Here is a 26,376-nt window from a genome sequence, read left to right on the forward strand (position 1 = left end):
AATTAAGCCATACTAATGTCTGTTTCTGGTCTGTGGGTAAATTGGTGGTTCTGGAAAATGAAAGGAAGTTTTCATTTGCAAGTATAAAAGGATCCTAGTACTTTTAAAATTGCTATTTGACATCGTCTACTACCAAAACAAAAAAAGATAATCTTTTTATGGGGTCACCTATCCATGATATACACACTTTAAAGAGGGACATATATCCCCTTTAGTAGTATTTTCACACTCTTATGAAGGTGAAGAAGAAGCATGATTGAAATCTAAGCTTGTATTGGGGTAATTTATCTAGTGATCTAGGTGAACAACAACCTGTCCATAAGAATGGGACAGTCAGAACCACCCCAACTCCTTTATTGAAGGAGGATCCAGGGAGCTGTGGCAAGGTCAAGGATGGGCTGGAAGAAGGGATGAGGAAACAAAACACAAGCAAATCCACAAGAGGCGTGATAATTACAGAGCTTATCGGGTCTGATGTTCTTTTGAATATTTGTTTTAAACTCCATTTATTATGCAAGGCTCAGTAATGTAATGCCTTTAATCGTGATTTTAGGGGATTTTAAAGGTATGTGCCTTTTGATTTTGTAATATACAGACACATTAAATACACACAGCGTGGCCGTCTTTTTAAGTGTCACCTGAAAGCTGTCAATGCTTCAGCCTGGCACAATAAAGAAGGAATGAAGACTGCATTGCAGGTAGTGACAGAGGATAGATGTGCTCTAAATTCTTCAGACGGACTTCAGACATGTGGTAAATCTATACCATTCAAGTCAAATACCTGTAAGAAAATATGTCTTCTATTGGATATGTGATATATTGTCTGAAAGCTCTATGTGGCTCTAATATGCATACCATAACATGCCCCAGTTAGTAGTTTCCCAGATTTCCATTATAATTTCTGCTACACTTGTAAACCCATTTGTTTTTACATTAAAAATAAATGATAAAGCAGCACACATTAACAAGAGAAGTATGCATTGAGTAGTTTATTGATCATTGCATGCTGCATGCACATGTAAGCACATTTCCATAATCACTGAAAGGAAAATAATAATTTTACACAGAATCTAGAAAGGAGAAACAAGACTGCGGACTGTTGAATTTAGCCAGCTGGAATCAGAGTTTGAGATGCTGCAGGAGTTTGTGAAGCCTCATGTCCTTCCTGTGGAACACAGAAGATTACAGTATATTGTTAGTATTCTATGCTTATTTTATAAAGTAAGTATGAACCTCAAGAGAGGTGTTATTTCCTTAAAAAAAGAGAAAGGAGAATAAGCCAATTTTGTACTTACATCAGTCAAAATTCATTTTATGATCACACATAGTGTATGGCTAATGAACATTTTAAATAAAACATACTTACCATATTAAGGGTTCATTGCATTTAACAGGTTTTTCAGGATCTGGATAATCTGGTTTAAGGATAAAGATGATAAACCACCAGTGCCAGTACTTCTTGCTTCAGCCTGTTGAATAATGAAGAAAGTACTGATAGTTATGGTTCTTAATTATGAAATTCAATAGAAGCATTTTGTTCAAAAGGTTTTTTTAAGACAAAAACATTTTGGTGTTGCACAATGATTTCTATATTACAAGAAAATATTTGACAAAATACATCTTGGAATGCTAGTTATTATGGAAAAATAACAGAAAACATATAATTGAAATTAAGATAATGAAAGGAAACATTTGAAACACAAGCCGCTGTACATTTCATTAATCTAGACTGTTCTAATCACATATAGATAAAACACGGTGAGGTCACGTGATTTGATATGAACCAATTTCTATTTTATTTACCCATCAATTTCGTAAGAAGGCTTTTTTAAGCCAGATAATTAAAGGTACTGTACATACTGGCTTAAATATAGAGATAGCTCTTGCTTCACGGTGATGGTCTTCTTCGATCTGTTAAAAGAATAATACATTCAAACAATGTTTCATAATAAAAATGTTGCTCTGGCAATACATTTACTGTTCAGTAAAAAGTTTCAGCATTAGACAATTTGGTCTACAAGCTCTCTGTAATTTAAGGTATTTCACATTTTTTCAGCTTGTGCAGTATGAGAAAGTAATATAAAGAAAATAATGTTTTCTTCATAAACATAAATGATAGAAAAAGCAAACAACAAACATATATTTGAAATAATATACAGTATAATACAGTATACAGTATACTCATCTCTAGTATCTCTGTGAGGTTATTTATTTTGCTAGTCTCTGGAAGTAATAGCATTTCATTTACGTAGTGAACACTTACTGGAAGAGCAATGCTCAGCCCAATGAGGAGCATCAGAAAGAGAGCCGTCTTCATGATTCACTGGAGGCTAAGGAAGATAATAAAAACAAAGAATTAAGTATCAAACAGTTTACACAGTTATACTCCATATAATAAGTGGATCTCTGACAATGAATTGATGGATTAATAGCATAGATTTGATCTTTGAGCTTTTAAATACTATTCTGCATTGTCTAATACAGTACTCACAAACATTTGTCTATGTTAAAGAAAAGAATGTAAAGTTCAGTACGTGTTAATTGCTGCACCTTAAAAATAATGAAGTAGTACAGTATGCCCAATGTATCAGCTTGGTGAAAATGCTCCATTCTGCAAGTCCTATTTAAATACATTTCAGACAATGAATGACCAATGAAATTACTTGTCACAGATCTTATTTCAAAACAGCCAACATTTCAAAATACATACAGTGTTAGCTAAGGGAGAGGCATATTTAATACTTTGGATTAATGTCTCACCTACCTGAAGATGACCTGTAATGTTTTACAGTTTCAGGTGCACTTTACATCTTCAGACTTTGACATAGACTGTCAGTCAGCTATTTGAGAAACATGTCATATCATATCTTAATTTCAACACAAAAGTCTTATCTTAATTAATCATATTAATCAGTATTACATGTTAATGCAAAAGTACTGTCCATACCGTACATCACCCATCTACAGCTTGGAAAGAGGAATACATTTTCTTGTCTTAATAAGCAAAAGCCTAATAAAAGCTGAATTTTCACACAATGTCAATCCAATGAAAGGTAGATTTTGGGTTGGATATTTCATTTACCATTGTAAAGGGACAAATAACTTTCTTGTGTAGTTTTGCTTCTGAAAAAACTTTCAAAGCTATTGCTTCTGGGTACCATATTTTTAATGTATTTCAGTTAATGAAATAAACTTTGAATTTGTTACTTTGTGTCTCACGGCTACATATGTAATACAGTGCTTCATATAGGCTGTTTTTGAATCACCATAGTGACAAAATAGTGTGCCTTGCAAAAGTTTTTGTGTTTCTATCTTACTCCAAAAGGTGCAAGAAATGTAATCCTAGATCTATAATTCACTGTCAGAATAACCAAATTAAGGAAAAAAAGGAAAACAAATGATGTGGTCATTCAAGGAGGTTTTTGACATCACCTTGATTATTACCTTCTCAATGTATAAAATTGCAAAGGTGGGGATAGGGCGGAGGAGGGGTGCCACAGATGAAATGTGAAAAAGAAATTCAATATCATGAGAAATTCATCCAGACAGGCCATTCTATGACCGTAGTCACTCGGTAATCACTGTGATTGAACGAGCTAAATTAAAAACTATAAGTATTTCATTTTATATTACACTTCAAAGAAATATTATATGATATATAGAAACATATACAAACAACAATTGATTGAAATGACTGATGTTATGATTGCTTACACAGGAAGTGAAAACAAACTAACCTAAAGTATGTCATTCAAATCACTACTACCCCCATTTTTTAAGGTTTATTTGCTTTTAAATACAAAATGTTTTAAAGCTGCCTTGTATATATTTTTAACAATTAAGATCTAAAATAATCAGTTTTCAATTTTTATTAAAATACGATTTGTCTGAGAACCACATACAGTTCATTAAGGAGTTACTGAATCACCTCGTAGTTTTACAGAGTTTGCAGTCCTGCATCAGAGTATTTGAAAAAATAAAAACAGGGAGATACGGTTTGGTTCACCATGCTACAGCACTTGTTGTTGTATGCTACATTGCACCTTGTGCATTTTAAATGGTTACAGTACATCTGTATGAATGTAGTTGAGCAGAATTGTCCAAGATTAGGAGCTAATCATCCTGCTGAATTTATATCATTACTTTGTTGTAGTTCCATCATGTACGCAAATGTGTTTAATTTTGTTATAAATTAAAAAGTCTGATATTTTGTAAACTTATATGATTGACAACACTGGTGAAGCTTTTTGGGTAGGCTTTGTTAAGAAATATATTTGGTAGGGGAAATAATTCAGTTAGGTAAAGGCAGGTAAATTAAAATTAAGATTAAGACAAATATCTCATAGTTGATATATATTGGAATTACTGACTTTTATTTAATATCACAAATTATTTTTGTTATATGGTTAAAAATTTACTTGAAGAGGCCATAATGCTGACATGGTATGCTGTGATTTTGGTAAAAATGGAATTACAGTGTTTATTCTCTAGGAGTGTATTTTTGAGCAATGTATGTGTCACAGAATGCCAACAGTTGAAGAAGGGACAGGCTTATGGGCTGTTTAAGTAAGTTTGCACTTGGTGGCCAGGATTGTATCAATGTACATTTGTCTGTCCTTTTTCTATGTCTGTTAGTTTTCAACTTCAGTGTTTAAATGCAGATCGTTGGGTGGCAAGCAGCAAGCATTGAAGAGCACACTATTTGCCCAGACATAACGCATTTACCACACCTTAGGTATTGCCACATATATGTGTGTTTGCTGAGCCAGCTTGGACCAGCATGGGGCTGGAAAGAAGTCAATTATAACAATTCTAAAATGACCCAGGCTTCCTCCTGATACTCACTGCCTGGCCAGTGTAGAGTGTACTTTTGAACAATGTACTGTATGTGTCACAGATTGCCAACAGATGAAGAAGGGTCAGGCTTATGGGCTGTGTTTAATTAAGTTTGCACTTGGTGGGCTGGATTGCGTCAATGTGTGTATACCTGTCTGTCCTTCTCCTGTGTCTATTTGTTCCTCCAAAGTCTTCAGCTTCTGTGTTTAAATGCAGATAGTGGGGCAGGACACAACAAGGACTGAAGAGCACACTATTTGCCCAGACATAACACAAACACCACACCTTAGGTATTGGCACATGGAAGCATCTGACCGTAAGGCACTGCAACGGGTGGTCAAAACTGCCAACACATCGGCAGTGCCTTACCATCCATCCAGGAAATCTACAACACCAAGAGTCTGAAAATAGCCACCAAATTTATGTCTGACCCCACTCACCCCAGTCATAACTTGTTTGTCCCCCTACCATCTGGTAGAAGGTTCCGTACACTCCAGTCGCACACAACAAGACTCCAAAATAGCTTCTTCCCCAGAGCCCTCAAGCTGGTGACGCTCCCATTCCCTCCCATCATACTATGATCTCTCCTCAATTCTTCCTGTACCCACATTGACTGTACTCCTACACCACTACATACACGACAACTGAATGTAAGCCGAACTTGTACTTAAAACTGTACTAGTTGTACTATTTATTAATCACGTATTAATTTTGCACTGTTTTTGTCTTGTTTGTTTACTTTTCTCTGCGTATTTGCATGGTTTTTGACAATTTTGCACTAGCACCACACTGTTGTTAACACTGTTATTGTTATTGTATTTCTGCTGTTGTCTTGTCTGCTGTTCTATTTATATACTGCACCTGAGAGTCTAATGAGAAACACTTTTCGCTATACTACAGTTTGCACCTGTGCAAGTATAATGACAAATAAAGTTGAATGGAAGTATGTGGGTTTGCTGAGCCAGTTTGGACCAATGTGGGGCAGGAAAGGAAACAAAGAAGTGATAGGGCCTAAGGACAGTTGGACATCTGCATAATGACAATTCTAAAACTACCCAAGCTTCCTCCTGATACTCAGTTAAACACTCCTGTCTCCAATGGAGACTGCCAATAACCCCCTCTGAGGGAAACTGGCTAACTGTTAGAGAAAAAACATCTGAGCTTAAGCAGATGGGCTTTCTCTCTTCCTCCCCTGAGCCCCTAGACACTGGAGAGACAGAACAAGGGAACCTGCTTTCTGTGAGACAGCGGGACAGAGTTTGCAGTTGATCTGCAGATGATAGGAAACATAGGTGATAGAACTGAGGAACTGTGCTCGGACTGTTTTTCCCAGGTTGGAATGGAACAGAGCAACAGGCCTAGAGAGCTTATACTGAGACAACAGAAATGGTGAAAACAGAGTGTAGCCTGTGGGAGGATTGTCATGACAGCCTGACCAGTGCAGAGACTGGGGAGACTGGACATTGTGGAATACTTTTTTGGTTGTCCTCGTTTCTGCTTCTTAAAGGAGACCATTGTGATTGTGGAAGAAGGGTTTCTTTCTGTTTTCATTTCCTTTCTAAATGTGCTGTTTAACTTCTGTCAATCAAGTGTGTCCCTTGGACATATTATGTGTGTTGTGGGGTCTGTGTTTTGTGTAGATATAACTGTTGCAATTGTTTAGAAAACAAAAAGGGCACTTAACCTCTACACGGGTCTAATGTCTGTTGCTTGTCTGTGGGTAAAGTGGTGGTTCTGGGAAATGTAAGTAGTAGTTGTTGCAAGTAGTCTGCTTCCACAATCAAAACAATTCTTCATTTTGTGAGGTAATGATCTACACACTTAAAAAAGAGACAGGTAACGTAACCCCTTCAGTAGCTTGGCCAACCTCTTCTTAAGGTGGAGACGAAACATTATTGAAAAGAGAGCTTTATTAGGGTAATTTTGTTATTTAGGAGAACAACAACCTGTCCATAAGAATGGGACACTCAGAACCACCCCAACATCTCTATTTAAGAATGAGCCAGGGAGCTGCTTCAAGGTCAAGGAGGGGCTGGAAGGAGGGATAAGGAAACAAAACACAAACAAGTCCACAAGAGGCGTGATAATTACAGAGTTTATCATGTCTGATGTTCTCATCAATATTTGTTTTAAACTCCATTTATAACGTAAGACTCAGCTCTTTAATCATAGTTTTTGGGGATATTACAGGTATCCCCTGCAGAGAGTGTGACATCTGGAGTATGAACGGGTGCTTAAGAGTTTGTAATATATAGACACATTAAATGCACACAACATGGGAATCCTTTTAAGTGTCTCCTGAAAGCTGTAAATTCTTTAGCTTGGCACAATCAATTAGGAATGATGACAGCATGGTAGAAAGTCACAGGGGATGGAAAGTGCTCTAAATTATTCAGACACATGTTGTGAATCTATACCATATACAGTAAGTCCAAAAATACATGTTCTATTGGATATGTCATAGATTGTATGATAACTCAGTATGGTACTACTAGACGTACTGTAGCATATCATGTCCATAAAAATGACATAACATGCTGTGGTTCAGTACAGTGAAACCTTATATGGAAGTCAGTAGTTAGATTAGATCCTGATGAAAGAGAGATGAAGATGTATACATTATTTGGGGAGCCTTGCCTATCTAAGGGAATGACAGCCTATCCAAAGCTACACAAACCCCGCTAAATATTGGGAAAGGTGAGCAAGGTACAGTAGTTTCCCACATTTCTTTAATAATTTCTGCTATCTCTGTAACTCTATTTGTTAGAACACTAAAAATAAATTATAAAGCGGCACACATTAACAAGACAAGTATGCATTGAGTAGTTTATTGATCATTGCATGCTGCATGCACATGTAAGCACATTTCCATAATCACTGAAAGGAAAACAATAATTCTACAGAAAATCTAGAAAGGAGAAACAAGACTGCAGACGGCTGCTTTTAGCCAGCTGGAAAAAGAGTTTGTTCTGCTGCAGGAGTTTGTGAAGCCTCATGTCCTTCCTGTGGAACACAGAAGATCATTTCTTTAAAAAAGACAAAAATAGAGAAAGGAGTAGAACAGGTAACATTTTGTCCTTACATTATTCAAAAGTCAAACACAGAGTGTGGCTAATGAACTTTTTAAATGAAACATGCTTACCATATTAAAGCCCAAGTGCTGCTAATATGGCTTTCACCATCTGTAGAATCGAGGCCAAGTCTAAAGATGTACCAGAGGCAGGACTGCTACCTTTTGCCTGTTGAATGATGAAGAATGTACTGATGGTTATTATTCTAAAATTATTAAATGGAACCATTTTGTTCCAAGTCCAAAACATTTTAGTGTTGCACAATGATTTATATAGTACAAGAAAATGATTACCAAAATACATCCCGAAATGATAGTTATTATGTAGAAATGTCAGAAATCAGATAGTGGAGAGGAAACATCATATTTGAAACACAAAGTGCTTCATACTTAATTTATCTAGATTGGCTTAATCACATACAGACACAACATGGTGAAGTCACTTGATTTGATAGAAAGCAATTTCTTTATCATTTACCCATTAATTTTGTAAGCATGCTTTTTTAGCCACATAAGGAAAGGTGTAATACATACTGGATTAATTCCAGAGCTATGTCGTGCTTCACGGTGGTGCTCTTCTTCGACCTGTTAAAATAATGGCATATTCAAACAGTGTAAAAAATGTTGCTCTGGCAATACCTTTACTGTACAAAAAAAAAAACAATTAGTTTTACAAGCTCTCTGTCATTTAAGGTATTGCGCGTCTTTTTGCAGAGTGTATGAGAAACTAATGAAAAGAAAATAATTTTTTCTTTCAAACATAAATAATAGAATCAAGGTAAACATTAATTCAAAATAATATACATATACAGTATACTCCGCTCTAGTATCTCTGTGAGGTTATTTATTTTGCTAGTCTCTGGAAGTAATGGCATTTCATTTACGTAGTGAAACACTTACTGGAAGAGCAATGCTCAGCCCAATGAGTAGCATCAGAAAGAGAGCCGTCTTCATGATTCACTGGAAGCTAAGGAAGATAATAAAAACAAAGAATTAAGTATCAAACAGTTAAAAAGTGTTGGCTTCAGCTTTTTTATACCTTATTAAGGTTTTCTTCTGGTGCTCTGGTTTCCTACCACCTTTTGAAGATGTGCTGGCTGGGTAATTTAGTGTCTCTTAACTATTTGTGTGTGCGTGTGTAAATGTCTATGTGCCTTACAGTGGACTGGCATCTCATCCATGGTGTCGTCCTGCATTGTGCTGTTAGTTTTCGGAATTATTCTCCAAGGAATAAGCGGATCTCTAATAATGACTGGATGGATTAACAGCTTTTAGAAGCACAAAGACAAAATCTATGCTTTTTTGTATGTGCTAATACAGTACTCATAAAAGTTTGTCTCGGTAAAAGAAATGAAAGGTAAAGTTCAGTACCTGTTAATTGCTGCACCTTAGAAATAGTAGTGTGTCCAACGTATCAGCTTGGTGAAAATGCTCCATTCTGCAAGTCCTATTTAAATACATTTCAGACAATGAATGACCAATAAAATTACTTGTCACAGGCCTTATTTCAAAACAGACAACATTTCAAAATACACAGAGTGTTGACTAAGGGAGAGGCATATTTAATACCATGGATTAATGTCACACCTACCTGAAGATGACCTGTAAAGTTTTGAAGTTGAGTGGGGCAGTTTAAAAGTGGTGCACTTTACACCTTCAGACTTTGACATACACTGTCATCTATTCGAGAAACATTTCATATCACATCTTATGTCATCTTATTATTGTGTTACCCACCAGAACTACCTATTATTTGGTTGTATAATATATTATCGTATTTATGTGAGAACTCCTATGTTCCCTGAGACTCTGAAGCCCAGGAGCAGAGTATGATGCTTTTAATCCAAGGCTGTGCTGATATCTGTTTTCTTGTTGTTTTTTGTGTCGTGCACCTTATTGTCTTTTGCTGTATAACCTCTGATTTACACACGAAGGTTTGCAGAAGGGTTTGCACTTGTATGAGCATGTGGGTTGAGATGCAGCACTTTAGAAGCACATACTGTATGCTGTGGGTACCAGGACACAAGTCTGCAAATGGCAGCACTAGTAGCTAGCAGTAGCAGCAGGATCCTCAATCTTGGTGAGAGTAGGGAACCAACTACTTGGTGACACAGTCTCCAGCAGGCTATAAATTGTAACGGTATACATTAGGGTATACTTGATGTGGTACGTGATGTAGCAATGAAAGACGGGAGAGATATAAATAAAACTTCTGGTGGAAATAAAATAAAACTCTGGTGATTCTGCCCCAATGGTTGTCCCTGTGACAACACAAGGCGCAGAGTGCTTAGGAAAATCTGCACTTTATGAGAGGCAAGAGATACAGGAAGTCCTGAGTGTGAGACTTACAGATGCAGCCATTCAAAAAGCGCATCAAATTTAGCTTTTCACTGCCCAAAGAAGATAAATAGGTGGCATTTGTGGTGTGTTAGATGTTAGTGAAACGGTAGTTAAATGGGGTTAATTTAATCTACCTATTTAAATCCACATATTATGGAATATTAATATGGAATAATGTAACTAAAGGGTAAATAAAATAATCAAAGTATAATTACTTTTCTGAATGTCATGTACAATATTAATTTATGAATATAAACATTGTAATTCTGCAGGAGGTTGGAAACGGCTCTGCAGCAGGAGATGCTTTCGAAGCCCAGGTACAGGACTCAGTGCACTTTTAAATGTGATTAAATGGGCAGGGTAAGGTAGTAGTGGGTTGGATGTAGACAGACATTAGGACTTCGGTCCAAATAAGAAAGGTGTGTAAGAAAAAGAAAATAAAAAATTGGTGAGCTGGAGTTGTAAAAAAAAAAGAAAAAAAATCTCCTTGAGCTAAGATGGAAACTGAACAAATAAAAGGAAAAACTTCGTAACAAAAATGATTCTTTGGAGATGTAGTTCCAGGGAATAAAGCAAGGATGAGTACAGGAATACATTTTAGTAGAATGTGAATTAATTTCTAATTACTAATGACAGAGCAAAGATTCAGTGGTCTTAAATAAATGACTAATTAACATGATTGGGAACTATATCTGAAGACTGATTGAAAGTTTGAAGGCTTAAAAATGTAAAAAATGTAAAAAACTTAGAAAAAACGTCCTAACCTAGTTTAAATGACAGGTTGAGCGCTTGTGGGAATGTTGCTGTTACCAGTGGCAACAGAAGGATGTGAGTCAGTCCCGGCCTGGGCATTGCAAATATTACATAATATACTGTACTTATACAGCTCATTGTGCTAGCTGAAAATGAAAAATAAAGTGCATAAAATAGTATTCTATCTTCTTAATGAACATTTTCTGCATCAAATTCTTTAACTCCGTCACTTGCTGTGGTTATTTTGAGAAAAATGTGTTTGTTTGATTGTTTGTTTGTTTTAACTACATTTTCAATTAACACTTGCTATAGTAATTGTAGTAATGGAAAATAAAACACTTACAGTTTTGAAATTAACTCACCCAATCAGAGTGATACATTGACAGTTCAGGGGTCAAATTCTTGTGTGCCATGCAGGAGGTCTGGGTTCAATTCCAAGCCAATAAGCAAGTAGTAGTTTAAACAAATTGCCCTTGGGCAGAATAAAGACTCTTTCTCCATTGATCAAATACAATAATTCATATTTTTGGTATCACCATATGTTAAATATTAATGTTAATTAAAAATAATATGAATGAACTTCTTTAGATTTAGCAAATGTATGATTACTTGCCATATGGGGAGTAAAGAAAACCAGTTCTATCCGGTTTTTAACCACCAGACTCACATTTTTCAGGAGTCTTGGAGATAGTAAAGGAATTTCAAGATGCCCTTAACAGAAATCACAACTGAGGTTTTTACATGTATATTTGCTTTTAAATACTAATTTTATAGCTAAAAAGTATGCAATATTTTTATAATTATAATAAAAAATATTTACATTTTAAATATGAGGCTGAGGAGGAGTGCCACACATGAAATACGGAAAAGAAAATTCAATATCATGAGAAATTCAGTGAGACAGGTCGTGCTATGGCTGTAGTCACTCTGTAGTCACCCTGATTAAATGAGCTCAATTAAAAGTAGAAGCATTTCATTTTACATTACACTGCATGGAAATATGATATTAAATTATATATAGAAACATATATAAACAATGAATGATTAAACTTACTAACTTTAAAAAGACATGTTGTCAGAATTACTGTCACATTATCGTAGCAGAAGAATCATTTTCCTTAAAGAAAATGCTTTATTATATGTAGACCAGTGACCATGAGGCATCCTGTGAAAGTCATTCAAACCACCACTGACCCCATTTTGTTACTTTTTATGTGTTTATTTCCTTTTAAATACAGTATGTTTTAAATTTTCTATATATAACATTTTTATAATGTTACATATATTTTGTATATCATATACTGTATGAATGACAGCAGACACAGGTGAAGATTTATAGGCTTTGTAAAAGAGTATATTTGGTCATATGGTCATAGGAGTGTACTTTTGAGCAATATACTGTATGTGTCTCAGAATGCTAACAGATGGAGGGTCAGGCTTATGGGCTGTGTTTAATTAAGTTTGCACTTGGTGGCCAGGATTGCGTCAATGTGTGTTTGTGTGTCTGTCCTTCTCCTGTATCTATTTGTTCCTCCAAAGCCTTCAACTTCAGTGTTCAAATGCAGATAGTGGGGCAAGAAACAGCAAGGATTGAAGAGCACACTATTTGCCCAGACATAACGCAATTACCACACCTTAGGTATTGCCACATGGAAGTGTGTGGGTTTGCTGAGCCAGTTTGGACTGGCGCAGGAAAGAAAAAAAAGAAGTGATATAATATATACTGATATACTGTTGGACATCTGTACACTGACAATTCTAAAACTAACCAAGCTTCCTCCTGATAATCAATTGGACACACGTGTCCCTGATGGAGACTGTCACTAACCCCCTCTGAGGGGGATTGGCTAACTGATAGAGATAAAAAGATCTGAGCCTCATCGGATGGGCCTTCTCTCTTCATCCCCTGATCCCCTAGACACAAGACAGACAGAATAAAGGAATCACATTCTGTGAGACGACAGGATAGAGGAACAGTTGATCTGCGGAGGAAAGGATATATTAGTTATAGATCTGAGGTACTGTGCTGGGACTTCTATTTTCTAGGGTGGAAAGGAACTGACGAACAGGCCACAGAGCCGATACCGAGGCAACAGAAATGGTGAAAACAGAGTGCAGCCTGTGGGAGTATTTTCATTACAACCTAGCCAGTGCATAAACTTTGAAGATTAGACATTGTGGAATAGTTTTTTTGGTTGTCCTCATTTCTGCTTCTGAATGGAGGCAAATGTGGACATATGGTTTCTTTCTGTTTGATTTGAAATTCACGTGTTGTGAAGTCTTTAATTGTTGTAATTAATTAGAAAATAAAAAGGACACTTAAGCCATACTAATGTCTGTTGCTGGTTTGTGGGTTAAGTGGTGGTTCTGGGAAATGTTGCAAGTATAAAAGGATCGTAGCACTTTTAATATTGCTATTTGACATAGTCTGCTACCAAAAGAAAAATAATTCTTCTTTTTATGGGGTCATATTCATGATGGTGCACTTAAAAAGGGGAAATGTGATATAACCCTTAATTCTTTAAACTTCAGTAGTTTGGTCAAATTCTTATTAAAGTGGAGAAGAAGCATGATTGAAACTGTAAGCTTTTATTGGGGTAATTTATCTAGTTATCTAGATGAACAATAACCTGTTCATAAGAATGGGACAGTCAGAACCACCCCAACTCCTTTATTGAAGGATGATCCAGGGAGCTGTGGCAAGGTCAAGGATGGGCTGGAAGAAGGGATGAGGAAACAAAACACAAGCAAGTCCACAAGAGGCGTGATAATTACAGAGTTTAGCAAGTCTGATGTTTTCTTGAATATATGTTTTAAAGTCAATTTTTTATGTAAGACTGAGCTCTTTAATCATAGTTTTTGGGGATATTACAAGTATATACCTGCAGAGAATGCTACTTCCAAAGTATGAACTTTTAAAATGTGTGAAAGCAGAGGTGGAAAGAAAAGCATCCTTGTGAGTTTGTAATGTTTATACACATTAAATTCACACAGTATGTCAATTGCTTTTAAGAGTCTCCTGAAAGCTGTCAGTGCTTCAACGCGGCACATAAAGAAGAAATGATGACAACATGGTAGAAAGTCACAGAGGATGGAAAGTGCTCTAAAGTCTTCAGACACATGTTGTGAATCTATACCATATGAGCCAATTAAATACTTGTTCTATTGGATATGTCATATATTGTATGATAACTCAATATGGTACTAATACTCTGTACACGCCATAGCATGACCCATAATAATGACATGACATACTGTGGTTCAGTACAGTGGAACTTAATATGGAATTCAGTAGTTAGGTTAGATCCTCATGAAAGCAAGAGAGAGATGAAGATGTATAAATATGGTGAGGCTTGCCTGTCTAAGGGAATGACAGCCTATCCAAGGCTGCACAAAGCCCCTCAGTAGTGGGAGGGGTGAGCTAGTTAGTTTCCCACATTTCTTTTATACTTTTCTGATGTACCTGTAACTCCATTTGTTAAAACATCAAAAATAAAAAAGTATAAAACACACATTAACAGGAGAAGTATGCATTGAGAAGTTTATTGATCATTGCATGCTGCATGCACATGTAAGCACATTTCCATAATCACTGAAAGGAAAACAATAATTCTACAGAAAATCTAAACAGGAGAAAAAAGGCTGCGGGCGGTTGATTTTAGCCAGCTGGAAACAGAGTTTGTGTTGCTGCCGGAGTTTGTGAAGCCTCATGTCCTTCCTGTGGAACACAGAAGAATATATTGTTAATATTTTCTGCTGATTGGATAATGTAAGAGTGAACACTATGTTATTCCAGAGAGGGGTTATTTCTTTACAAAACACAAAAAAAGAGAAAGAAGGAGAAAACACCAATTGTTGTTCTTACATCAGTCAAAATTCAATATAAGATCACATACAGTGTGTGGCTAAACTACTGTACTTTTTAAATAAAACATACTTACCATATTAGAGCCCTAGTAAATTTAACACTGTTTGCAGCAGCTGAGAAAGCATGGAAATATATGATGTAGAAGAAGTGCTAGGACTGGGAACTCCCACCTGTTGAATAAGGAAGAAAATACTGATGGTTATGATTCTAAAATTTGTAAATTTTATAGAAGCATTTTTTAAAATGTTTTAAAGATAAAATACGTTTTAGTGTTTCACTATGATTTATATTTAAAAAATAATAACCACAATAGATCTTGAGATGTTAGTTATTATGAACAAATGCCATAAAACAAATAATGAAAATTAAAATAATGAAAGGAAACCTAATAATTGAGACGTGAACCTTTACACATTTCATTTATTGGTTTAATTACTCATAGAGAAAACACAGTGAGGATACTTGATTTGATATAAAGCAAATTTTGTAAGCATGCTTTTTTTGCGACATAAGGAATGGTACATACTGGATTAAATCCTTTGCTAGACCGTGCTTCACGATGATGATCTTCTTCATTCTGTTAAAATAATCACATATTCAAACAAAGTCATAGTAAAAAATGTTGCTCTGGCAATACATTTATTTTTCAATAAAAAGTTTCAACATTAGACAATTTGCACTACAACCTCTCTGTAATTTAAGCTATTGCACATTTGTTTTGCAGTTTGTACAGTATGAGAAAGTAATATAAAGATAATGTTTTTATATAAACATAAATGATAGAAAAAAGCAAACAACAAACATACATTTGAAATAATATACATATACAGTATACTCAGCTCTAGTATCTCTGTGAGGTTATTTATTTTGCTAATCTCTGGAAGTAATAGCATTTCATTTACGTAGTGAACACTTACTGGAAGAGCAATGCTCAGCCCAATGAGGAGCATCAGAAAGAGAGCCGTCTTCATGATTCACTGGAGGCTAAGGAAGATAATAAGATCAAAGAAGTAAGTATCAAACAGTTAAAAAGTGTTATTGTATACCTTATTAAGGTTTTCTTCTGGTGCTCTGGTTTCCTACCACCTTTTGAAGATGTGCTGGCTGGGTAATTCAGTGTCTCGTAACTATTTATGTGTGCATGTGTAAATGTCTATGTGCCTAAAAGTGGACTGGCATCTCATCCATGGTGTCGTCCTGTATTGTGCTGTTAGATCCAGAATTATTCTGCAAGGAATAAGCAGATCTCTAATAATGACTGGATAGATTAACAGCTTTTAAAAGCACAATGACAAAATCTATGCTTTTTTGCATGTGCTAATACAGTACTCATAAAAGTTTGTCTCAGTAAAAGAAATGAACTGCAAAGTTCAGTACCTGTTAATTGCTGCAACTTAGAAATAATGAAGTGGTGGTCCAATGAATCAGCTTGTTGAAAATGCTCCATTCTGCATGTCCTATTTAAATACATTTCAGACAATGAATGACCAATGAAATTACTTGTCACAGGCCTTATTTCAAAACGGACAAGATTTCAAAATGCATACCCTGTACAGTGTTGACTAAGGGAGAGGCATATTTAAAACTAAATATGTGCTGTACCATGTTATGAGTTGGCATGGTGCATTAGATGTTAGTGAAACGGTATCTTAAAGAGGTTAATTTAATCTGTGTTACTACCTATTTAACTCCACTAAATATGAAATATTAATATGGAATAATGTAACTAAAGGGTATATTTGGTAGCTGTAAATAAAAATAATCAAAGTATAATTACTTTTCTGAATGTCATTTACAATATTAATTTATGAATATAAACACTGTACTTATACAGCTCATTGTGCTAGCTGAAAATGAAAAATAAAGTGTGGAAAATAGTATTCTATCTTCTTAATGAACATTTTCTACGTCAAATTCTTTAACTCTGTCACTTGATGTGGTTATTTTGAGAAAAATTGAACATGTTTGTTTTAGCTACATTTTCAATTAACACTTGCTATAGTAATTGTAGTAATGGAAAATAAAACACTTACAGTTTTGAAATTAACTCACCCAATCAGAGTGATACATTGACAGTTCAGGGGTAAAATTCTTGTGTGCCATGCAGGAGGTCTGGGTTCAATTCCCAGCCAATAAGCAAGTAGTAGTTTAAACAAATTGCCCTTGGACAGAATAAAGACTCTTCCTCCATTAATCAAATACAATCATTTATATTTGTAGGTATCACCGTATGTTAAATATTAATGTAAATTAAAAAAATAATAATATGAATGAATGTTCTGTAGATTTAGCAAATGTATGATTACTGCCATATGGGGAGTAAAGAAAACCAGTTCTGTCTGGCTTTTAACCACCAGACTCACATTTTTCAGGAGTCTTGGAGATAGTAAAGGAATTTCAAGATGCCCTTAACAGAAATCACAATTGAGGTTTTTACATGTATATTTGCTTTTAAATACTAACTTTATAGCTACAAAGTATGATATCTTTTTATAATTATAATTAAAATATTTACATTTTAAATATGGGACTGGGGTGGGGGGGTGCCACATATGAAATATGGAAAATAAATTCAGTGAGACAGGTCATGCTATGGCTGTAGTCACTCTGATTAAATGAGCTAAATTAAACTTAAAAGCTTTCATTTTACATTATGCTGCATAGAAAAAATATATTACATCACATATAGAAACATATATAAACAATGAATGATTAAAATTACTAACTTTAAAAAGACATGTTGTCAGAATTACTGTCACATTATTGTAGCAGAAGAATCTTTTTCCTTAAAGAAAATGCTTTATTATATGTAGACCAGTGACCATGAGGCATCCTTTGAAAGTCATACAAACCACCACTGACCCCATTTTGTTATTTTTTATGTGTTTATTTCCTTTTAAATACAGTATGTTTTAAATCTGCTACATAAAATGTTTTTGTATTTTTTAGCAATCAAAATGTAAAATAAAGTATCTGTTTTCTAATAAGTATTTATACACAATTACTAATAAATCTGTATACTCTATGTATTGTATTTAAACAAAAATTATTTTAGTGATGCTGCATAGTATGATCAGTAATTTGTATTATTAAAATATATATTTTTTGCTAACAACCACATGCAGCTGCTGCTCATTAAGGATTCACGGCATTACCTGGTTTTACAGAGTAGTGCAGGCCTGCATTTGATTATCTGAAAAAATAAAAATTGGTGAGACATTCTCCATGCACTGCCACTTGTTGTGGTATGCTACCTTATTTATATGATAATTTTGTCATAATTCCATCATGTGGGCAAATGTTTTCCTTTTGTTTTAAATTAAAAAGGTGTGATATTTTGTATATCATATACTGTACGAATGACAGCAGACACAGGTGAAGATTTGTAGGCTTTGTAAAAGAGTATATTTAGTCATATGGTTAAAAAAGTAGTTGAAGAGTTCTTATAATAATGCTGAAATGGTATGCTTTGATTTTGGTAAAAATACAATTCAGTGATTATTCTCTAGGAGTGTACTTTTGAGCATCTATTTGTTCCTCTAAAGCCTTCAACTTCAGTGTTCAAATGCAGATAGTGGGGCAAGAACCAGCAAGGATTGAAGAGCACACTATTTGCCCAGACATAACGCAATTACCACACCTTAGGTATTGCCACATGGAAGTGTGTGGGTTTGCTGAGCCAGTTTGGACTGGCGCAGGAAAGAAAAAAAAGAAGTGATATAACCTAAGGACTGTTGGACATCTGTACACTGACAATTCTAAAACTAACCAAGCTTCCTCCTGATAATCAATTGGACACACGTGTCCCTGATGGAGACTGTCACTAACCCCCTCTGAGGGGGATTGGCTAACTGATAGAGATAAAAAGATCTGAGCCTCATCGGATGGGCCTTCTCTCTTCATCCCCTGAGCCCCTAGACACAAGACAGACAGAATAAAGGAATCACATTCTGTGAGACGACAGGATAGAGGAACAGTTGATCTGCGGAGGAAAGGATATATTAGTGATAGATCTGAGGTACTGTGCTGGGACTTCTATTTTCTAGGGTGGAAAGGAACAGACGAACAGGTCACAGAGCCGATACCGAGGCAACAGAAATGGTGAAAACAGAGTGCAGCCTGTGGGAGGATTTTCATTACAACCCAGCCAGTGCATAAACTTTGAAGATAAGACATTGTGGAATAGTTTTTTTGGTTGTCCTCATTTCTGCTTCTGAATGGAAGCAAATGTGGACATATGGTTTCTTTCTGTTTGATTTGAAATACTTGTGTTGTGAAGTCTTTAATTGTTGTAATTAATTAGAAAATAAAAAGGACACTTAAGCCATACTAATGTCTGTTGCTGGTTTGTGGGTTAAGTGGTGGTTCTGGGAAATGTTGCAAGTATCCTAGCACTTTTAATATTGCTATTTGACATAGTCTGCTACCAAAACAAAAATAATTCTTCTTTTTATGGGGTCATATTCATGATGGTGCACTTAAAAAGGGGAAATGTAATATAACCCCTAATTCTTTAAACTTCAGTGCTTTGGTCAAACTCTTATTAAAGTGGAGAAGAAGCATGATTGAAACTTACTGTAAGCTTGTATTGGGGTAATTTATCTAGTTATCTAGGTGAACAATAACCTGTTCATAAGAATGGGACAGTCAGAACCACCCCAACTCCTTTATTGAAGGAGGATCCAGGGAGCTGTGGCAAGGTCAAGGATGGGCTGGAAGAAGGGATGAGGAAACAAAACACAAGCAAGTCCACAAGAGGCGTGATAATTACAGAGTTTAGCAAGTCTGATGTTTTCTTGAATATATGTTTTAAAGTCCATTTTTAATGTAAGACTGAGCTCTTTAATCATAGTTTTTGGGGATATTACAAGTATATACCTGCAGAGAATGCTACTTCAAAAGTATGAACTATTAAAATGTGTGAAAGCAGAGGTGGAAAGAAAAGCATCCTTGTGAGTTTGTAATGTTTATACACATTAAATTCACACAGTATGTCAATTGCTTTTAAGAGTCTCCTGAAAGCTGTCAGTGCTTCAACGCGGCACATAAAGAAGAAATGATGACAGCATGGTAGAAAGTCACAGAGGATGGAAAGTGCTCTAAATTCTAGATTCATATGTTGTCAATCTATACCATATGAGTCAATAAAATACCTGTTCTATTGGATATGTCATATATTGTATGATAACTCAATATGGTACTAATACTCTGTACACGCCATAGCATGACCCATAATAATGACATGACATACTGTACTGTGGTTCAGTACAGTGAAACTTAATATGGAATTCAGTAGTTAGGTTAGATCCTCATGAAAGCAAGAGAGATATGAAGATGTATAAATATGGTGACGCTTGCCTGTCTAAGGGAATGACAGCCTATCCAAGGCTACACAAACCCCCTCAATAGTGGGAGGGGTGAGCTAGGTAGTTTCCCACATTTCTTTTATACTTTTCTGCTGTACCTGTAACTCCATTTGCTAAAACATTTAAAATAAAAAAGTATAAAACACACATTAACAGGAGAAGTATGCATTGAGAAGTTTATTGATAATTGCATGCTGCACGCACATGTAAGCACATTTCCATAATCACTGAAGGAAAACAATAATTCTACAGAAAATCTAGAAAGGAGAAACAAGACTGCGGACGGTTGATTTTAGCCAGCTGGAAACAGAGTTTGTGTTGCTGCCGGAGTTTGTGAAGCCTCATGTCCTTCCTGTGAATCACAGAAGAATATATTGTTAATAATTTCTGCTGATTGGATAATGTAAGAGTGAACACTATGTTATTCCAGAGAGGGGTTATATCTTTACAGAACACAAAAAAGAGACAGAAGGAGAAAAGACCAATGTTTGTTCTTACATCAGTCAAAATTCAATTTAAGATCACATACAGTGTGTGGCTAAACTACTGTACTTTTTAAATAAAACATACTTACCATATTAACGCCCTAGTAAAGTTAACAGTGTTTGCACCATGTCTAAAATCTTGGACAAATATGAAGTAGTAGAAGAGATAGGACTAGGAACTCCCACCTGTTGAATAAGGCAGAAAATACTGACGGTTATGATTCTGACATGATTAAATTCAGTAGTAGCATTTTGTTGAAAAGGTTTTTAAAGTAAAAAAACATTTTAGTGTTGCACAATCTTGTATATACTGTAGTGTATTACAAAGAAAATAATTACCATAATACATCTTGAAATGCTAGTTATTATGGGGAAGTGTCGGAAATCAGATAATGAAAATTAAGATAATGAAAGGAAACATAATATTTGAAACACAAAGTGCTTCATATTTAATTTAGCTAGTTTGGTTTAATCACCTATAGGGAAAACATGGTGAGGTCCCTTGATTTGATATACTGTAAAGCAATTTATTTTGTAAGCATGCTTTTTTAGCCACATAAGGAAAGGTACAGTACATACTGGATTTAATCCAGAGCTAGCTCTTGCTTCACGGTGGTGCTCTTCTTCGATCTGTTAAAAGAATAACATTTTCAGACAATATTTCATATTTGCTCTGGCACTACATTTACTGTTCAAAAAAGTTTCAGAATTTGACAATTTGCTCTACAAGTTCTCTGTAGACAATAATGTTTTCTTTATAAACATAAATGATGGAAAAAAGCAAACATACATTCGAAATAATATACATATACTGCATACAGTATACTCAGCTCTAGTATCTCTGTGAGGTTATTTAATTTGCTAGTCTCTGGAAGTAATAGCATTTCATTTACGTAGTGAAAACTTACTGGAAGAGCAATGCTCAGCCCAATGAGGAGCATCAGAAAGAGAGCCGTCTTCATGATTCACTGGAAGCTAAGGAAGATAATAAGATCAAAGAATTAAGTATCAAACAGTTACAAAGTGTTGGCTACAGCTTTTGTATACCTTAGGTTTTCTTCTGGTGCTCTGGTTTCCTACCACCTTTTGAAGATGTGCTGGCTGGGTAATTCAGTGTCTCTTAACTATTTGTGTGTGCATGTGTAAATGTCTATGTGCCTTACAGTGGACTGGCATCTCATCCATGGTGTCGTCCTGCATTGTGCTGTTAGATCCGGAATTATACTGCAAGGAATAAGCGGATCTCTAATAATGACTTGATGGATTAACAGCTTTTAAAAGCACAAAGACAAAATCTATCCTTTTTTGCATGTGTTAATACAGTACTCATAAAACTTTGTCTTGGTAAAAGAAATGAAAGGTAAAGTTCAGTACCTGTTAATTGCTGCACCTTAGAAATAGTAGTGTGTCCAATGAATCAGCTTGGTGAAAATGCTCCTTTCTGCATGTCCTATTTAAATACATTTCAGACAACGAATGACCAATGAAATTACTTGTCACAGGCCTTATTTCAAAACAGCCAACATTTCAAAATACATTCAGTGTTGACTAAGGGAGAGACATATTTAATACTATGGATTAATGTCTTATCCACTGGAAGATGACCTGTAAAGTTCTGCATTTTCTAGTGTGTTGTAAAGAAACATGTCATATCATATCTTAAAATCTTAATTATCTTAAGTAATCATTTTAAATCACTCATTGATGCCTTGTAAGAACAACAACGTTTTCTTGTCTTCCAAAAACATGCTACAAGCTGAATTATCTCACAATTTTAATCATTGAAAGGTAGATTTCTAAGTGGGGTGTCTTTATAGCATTGTATTTTAAATGGATTTAAGTAGTTAAAATAAACTTAGAATTTGTAATGTCTCACATTACAAATTCTAATGTGTACACTCTGGCTGTTTTTGAAAGATCAAAGTGCCTTGCAAAACTATCTGTGGTAGCTGTCTTGCTCCAAAGGGGGCAAGAGATGTAATTCTACACAGAATACCTCAAATACACTGACACAATAATTGAAATAAAGAAAAAAGTGAAAATGAGGTGGTTTTAAGGCCATTAGTTAAACTATTAATCATTGAAAAGAGGAGCAATTAGGAAAAAACATGGTGATTTTTTATGTCTCACTTCTGTGTATCTACTGTAATACAGTACTGCATTTAGGCTGTTTTTGAAACATCATGGTGACGAAATAGAGTGCCTTACAAAAGTATCTGTGTTACTAGAAATATAATATAAGATCATCATTTCACTGACAGAATAACAGAAATAGGGAATAAAGAGAAAATGAGGCTGTCTGAAGGTCATAAGTTAAAGGATTCATCAATGAAAAGGAGGACCAATTAAGAAAAAAAAACATGCTTTTTTTATTCCCCAGCCAACTGAGCCTGCTATAACAAAACATTTTAAGTTTGTCACTGCTACAGATCACAAGCCACAGCTTGCAGACCTCGGTCTCATTGGTGCCGTGAGAACTCATTGGAGGCGGTGATCCCAGCCACCTGCCCCTACTTAATGGGTAATCATTTGAACTCCAGATTATTTCCACCCTGATCTACCTACGGCCCAGTGCTCTCTCATCGAGCTTCCGAACCAGTTCAGGAGGTGCTCTTAGCGCGTCGAGTGTGTCAGAAGAATACTTCTCCTCCTGATTCAGCCCATCTGCCTGATCCTGAGACAGATCCACTCTGTCAGCCGGACCTCCATCTGCCCTCCTTTCACTAACCCAGCTTAGCAATATACCAGACCAGTGACGTTGTGCGGTATCCAGTATCCTGCTCTGCCCTGTTTTAGTTGCGCCAAGCCTTCACAGTCTGATCAACCCGGCTGCATTGAGCATTCCTTGTCCAGCTGTCTTCGCCAGCCTGCACCGCGTATCCCCCCCGCCAGCTCTCACCTCTCCTTTTGACCTCAGTGGGATTCGGGATTCAGGATTCTTCAGGCTGTCGTACAGAGGTGGCTCCCTTCGCCTCACTGCTGAGTCACAACACCCCGTAACTTGTTTTGGATCATGGTAGAAATGATCAAACTTCTTATCAACGTGAGCTAGCATGTTGTGATTTTTGTTTATGTGCTCTTTGCTTAGATTGCAGTATCTGTTTAGTCAGTAACTTCGCTGTGAAGCACCCTAATGTTGGACATGTCTTTGATGCCCAGGGGTAAAGTATAGTGCCTGTAATCCCAAGTGACAGGTAAACAGCTTTCAGCACTACAGTTTCTGTCATACGTCTATTTTGCTTTATAACCTCTGATATCCGTAAGGAAAGAAATCAGAACATGTTAAAAATACGTTTACCAGCTTTGCATGTTTTTTTCTTGTAAGTTTATTGTTTTTTGTTACTTTATTACTTTTACAGACTTAAAGGTAGTACAGAAAAAGTTAGATTAGACTAGGATTTATGAGACACATTCATTGTCATTTTCATTTAATGGCTTTTTTGTTGTAGGTGGTGTAGTCGTTGTTGGAGTTGTTGTTGTAGCCAGAGCTTTCATTATGTTCTGGATAAGCTGGAACAGTGCAAAGAATGACAACTGTGAAATACAAAAGTGGCATGCTAGATTAGGGTCTCTTTGTGTAATGCGTTCGTATGCATGTGTTCTACTAACCTAAGATAAAAGATCATTGTTGGGGCAAATCCACCTTTCTTGTCTAACACACTCTTATGGGGAGTCCCTAGTGTGAGACTTATACAGTATACTGTATGTAGGTGAGTGGACATGCGAGTTCCGCACAAATATTTGATTAGAACTTCTAAGTTCAGTAGCTCAGTTATATCCTAATAAATGCAAGAGAGATGAGATATACAGAATACATTTGGCATAGCTCGCCTTGCTGAGAGAATGGCCTCAAAGGCCAGACCTCCCAAAAAGAATACCCCAAAACACCTCTGCAATGTTCCAAACGATGAGCTGAAAGCAAGTCCCTTTGGCTGCACTTTCCCTGGAACCTATGGGAATTTTAGCCAATAACAAAACGACAGAATGCATATGGTGCAAGTATGATACAAGCTTGGGCTTGTGTGAGCAAGTAGGTTTGGATGCGGCACTTGAGAAGCGCTCACCGTGTGTTGTGGATGCAAGTATGAGAGATGGCGGATGGGTGGCAGCACTAGCAGCTAGCTGTAGCAGCAGGCGTTGCTTGATGAGTGTAGGGAACCAACTGCTGGGCGATGCAGTCTCTTGAAGGCCATGAATTGTGACAATGCAGTGAGGAAGTATAGAACGGTACATGATATAGCAATAGAAGACTATGAGGAACTGACAGCGAGGAAAACAAAAACTCCCAGTGGGAGAATTTAAACCTCTGGGGGTCCTGGCCCAGGGGTTGCCTCCCTTTCCGCTGTGACAAAGCAAGATGCAGAGTGCTATGAAAAATGCACTGCGTGAGGGGTGAGATACAGGAAGTTCTGAGTGCGAGAATTACAAAGGCAAGTGGAGGTGTGAGAGATTAGCATCTAACCTTCCTCCTTAATTTCTGTTATAGCTTTGTCATAATTTGATGAAGCTTGCAAATGCTTTTACTTTTGTTTTGTGAAGCATACAGTATGTGATTGACAAAAGACACTGGTGAGTTTTTTGGTTTTCTAAAGAGATATGTTTGGTGGAGAAAAGAATTCAGCTGGATAAAGCCAAGTCAGTTAAAATTAAGACTAAGACAAACATTTCATACTACAGTATATAATATAATTACTGATTATTATCTAATATTACAAATCAATTTAGTTACAGTATATTGTTAAAAAAATTGAAGAGCACTGAGTTGCTAATGCTGACAACAAAGGTTGTGACAACAAAAATACTGTTACAACTTACAAAACAATACAAATACAGTGTTTATTGTCTAGGAGTGCACTTTTGAGCAATTTATGTGTCATAGAATGCAAACAGTTGAGGAAAGGACAGGCTTATGGGCTGTGTTTAATTAAGTTTGCACTTGGTGGCCAGAATTGCGTCAATGTGTGTTTGTGTGTCTGTCCTTCTCCTGTGTCTATTTCCTACCCCCAAAGTCCAGAAAATGAAACAAAGACGTGAACGGGCCCTTGGCACCTGGAGATCTGCAGACTTAGAGTTCTCAAGCGACCCAAGCTTCCTCCTGATAATCAACTGGGCACACGTGCCTCTGACAGAGACAGTAGAAGAACCCCCTCTGAGGCAGATTCGCGAACCAAAACATTAAAAACATTAAAAAGATCTGAGTCTGAACAGATTGGTGCTCTTTCTTCCTCCTGTGAGCCCCTTGGCACAAGACAGACAGAACAAGGGAAGCCGCTTTTTACCAGTCCTCAGGAAAGAGGGACTAGTGATCCAGGAACTGAGAATACTGTGGTGGGATTGTTTTTACAAAAGGAACAGGCCTGAGGCAACAGAAGTGGTGCAAATGGAGGAAATTCATTACAGTCTGGCCAGTGAAGAGACCAGAGAGATTGGATATTGAGGAATATTTTTTTTTGGCTGTCATCAATTCTGCTTCTCAATGGTGTCTATTGTGAACAGATGGTTTCTTACTGTTTGATTATAGACAATTGTGTTGTATAAAAGGGGGTGATTCCCATTCCATTTCCTTTCCTTCCTAAATGTAAAGTTGAACCTCTAATAATCAAGTGTGCTTCTTGGACATACTATGTGTGTCGATGTTTTGTGTCGAGATATATTTGT

At 36.1% G+C, this 26,376-nt stretch overlaps 4 long non-coding RNA genes across 4 annotated transcripts; all 4 read right to left on the reverse strand.

Annotated features, from left to right (window-relative positions):
• Window positions 1–990: 990 nt before the first annotated feature.
• Window positions 991–2,589, reverse strand: LOC138241351 (uncharacterized). Its single transcript, XR_011190560.1, has 5 exons — window positions 2,535–2,589; window positions 2,264–2,330; window positions 1,861–1,911; window positions 1,367–1,469; window positions 991–1,165 (listed from the first exon to the last, which is right to left on the reverse strand). It is a non-coding gene; the product is annotated as an uncharacterized lncRNA (long non-coding RNA).
• Window positions 2,590–7,657: 5,068 nt separating this feature from the next.
• On the reverse strand, window positions 7,658–9,321 carry LOC107077176 (uncharacterized). The gene is made up of 5 exons (XR_001478259.2): window positions 9,278–9,321; window positions 8,807–8,873; window positions 8,441–8,491; window positions 7,979–8,075; window positions 7,658–7,839 (listed from the first exon to the last, which is right to left on the reverse strand). It is a non-coding gene; the product is annotated as an uncharacterized lncRNA (long non-coding RNA).
• A 5,227-nt stretch (window positions 9,322–14,548) lies between these two features.
• LOC138241352 (uncharacterized) lies at window positions 14,549–16,287 on the reverse strand. Its single transcript, XR_011190561.1, has 5 exons — window positions 16,245–16,287; window positions 15,785–15,851; window positions 15,394–15,444; window positions 14,941–15,037; window positions 14,549–14,717 (listed from the first exon to the last, which is right to left on the reverse strand). It is a non-coding gene; the product is annotated as an uncharacterized lncRNA (long non-coding RNA).
• A 4,109-nt stretch (window positions 16,288–20,396) lies between these two features.
• Window positions 20,397–22,156, reverse strand: LOC138241354 (uncharacterized). Its single transcript, XR_011190566.1, has 5 exons — window positions 22,093–22,156; window positions 21,627–21,693; window positions 21,298–21,348; window positions 20,808–20,904; window positions 20,397–20,585 (listed from the first exon to the last, which is right to left on the reverse strand). It is a non-coding gene; the product is annotated as an uncharacterized lncRNA (long non-coding RNA).
• Between the last annotated feature and the right edge of the window lie 4,220 nt (window positions 22,157–26,376).

Source organism: Lepisosteus oculatus, chromosome 1 (genome assembly GCF_040954835.1).
Source record: "Lepisosteus oculatus isolate fLepOcu1 chromosome 1, fLepOcu1.hap2, whole genome shotgun sequence".
Lineage (NCBI taxonomy): Eukaryota > Metazoa > Chordata > Actinopteri > Semionotiformes > Lepisosteidae > Lepisosteus > Lepisosteus oculatus.